We start from the raw sequence: 1,887 nt of genomic DNA on the forward strand, positions 1-1,887 counted from the left end.
TCCGCAATGTCTTGGATGCGGGCCCCCAGGAAGCAGCAGACTTCCTGGGCTAAGGGGTCCAGGCAGCAGATTACCCCCTCAGTCCCCCCCTCAGGATGGAGTCTCCCACAACAAACACTTTACGGTTTGTCTTGGGGAGAGCGGGGACGGTAGCTGCAGTTGAGCCGGTGTTGCCTGTGGGAGCTGGCAACTCAGCAGGCTCTGCTGGAGCTGCAAGAGGTGTGTACCTGTTGCTAAGCTCTGGCGGGGCAGGGGCCTTTGTGCGGCAGGCCTTGGGGCCCTTGACCACCTTGTCCATGCCCCTGACTGGACAGAATGGGAGGTCCTGGAGTCCTCCCTTGTCCTGGAGTAAGACCGTGGTCTACCCTCCTGCTCCCGGAGGAGAAGGGCCTGGCAGTAGGAGGCAATATCCTGCTCACAGTCTCTGATGGCATGCAGTCTCTGGATTGTGGCCTGGAACTCCTCCAGCTAGCACACCAGAGACCCCAAAAGGGAGCAGACCTCACAAAGGGAGGTAGCCATGCTCCCGGGCCCCAGAGCCTAAAAAAGGGACAGGCAGCCCCCGCAGCCAAGAGCCAGGGGCATACACATGCACATGATGCCCCCTGCCTGATTGCCCTCCTCCCACTCCCCCAAGCCCCTTTCATTTGTATTTACCATTATTTTTTAAATGGCTCAGAACTATATTTAAGTCTTCTAAACTCAAATAAAGAATAATAATTCTCTGGTATACCTGGGTGTATTTGGAAATGGTTCTACTTACTTTTTTTCTACTTTCAAATCCCAAATTTTCCAGTGGAAACATGAATCCTTTTTGTAAAACATCATCTGTTTAACATCAAGATTGTAAAATAAGACTATATTGTTACTAAAGACTCAATATGTTCCAGCAAGGGAGTTTTGCAATGAAAGAATATTACTGTATCAAAAATAAACCATAAGACAGAAACAAAAACCCTCAGAACAGATTTTCTACAACAAGTTAAGTGTTTGAAATGAATAATTAACATAATACTGGTGACCAGGTCATCCATAACATATTATTAACCCAGATTAGATATGAATATTAAATGAAACTTTCTTGTTTTTATTTGATAAAGTAGTATTCAAGCAGCAACTTCACAAATGAGGAAGAAAGGTCTAAGTCAGGCATTCAAATCCCTGTCAGTTTTCAGAGAATGCTAAAATGTAAATATTGTGTAAATTAGTGATAACCTTTATTTCTGTATTTATTAAGTGAATTTAATTCCAGAGTTTAACCAGCCAAGCTAAATGCAGACAGTCAAAAATCCTGAGGGAGAATGGATTCAATCTTTTTAGGTTTCTCTAAGCTGTGTAGGTTGAACTGAGAATGATGTTTATTTTTGAGTCAGGAAAGGGAGGTGGAGCCCTGTGCTAGCCAAGGCCAAAAGATGGGAAGCAGTAGAGCATGTCTCCCAGATTGCCAGTCATTGCCAAAGCATCTCTGGCTGGCTGGCTGGCAAATGCTCCCAATGCCCTGCTGTCCCCCCGCAGGGGAGAAACAGTCCCCTGTCTCCAATTGCCCCTGAGCTGGGCGTCTGTGCATGGAGAGAGATCCCCAGGTCTCCAGAGGGTTTCCCCCATCCAGCCTGGGATCAGCATTCTCTCTAAGCTGCATGACATGTGTGGCCACACAAGCATGCCTGGCAGCACAGTATGAGTGTGCCTGTGTGGTCGTGCATGTCACACAGCTTAAAGGGAATGCTGCGTGAGATCCCACGAACTCTGGTCTTCCCATTTTTGGGAGGAAGCAAGGGTAATTCCCACCCACTTCACCCCACAGCTGAGCCAGCCCAATGTAAGTCACTGATGCACAGGGGGAGAAGGAAAGAAGTCCCCTCTCCTGGGTCCTGCCCCCCCCCCCCC

Source organism: Gavialis gangeticus, unplaced genomic scaffold (genome assembly GCF_001723915.1).
Source record: "Gavialis gangeticus isolate Ggan-Ray unplaced genomic scaffold, GavGan_comp1, whole genome shotgun sequence".
Lineage (NCBI taxonomy): Eukaryota > Metazoa > Chordata > Crocodylia > Gavialidae > Gavialis > Gavialis gangeticus.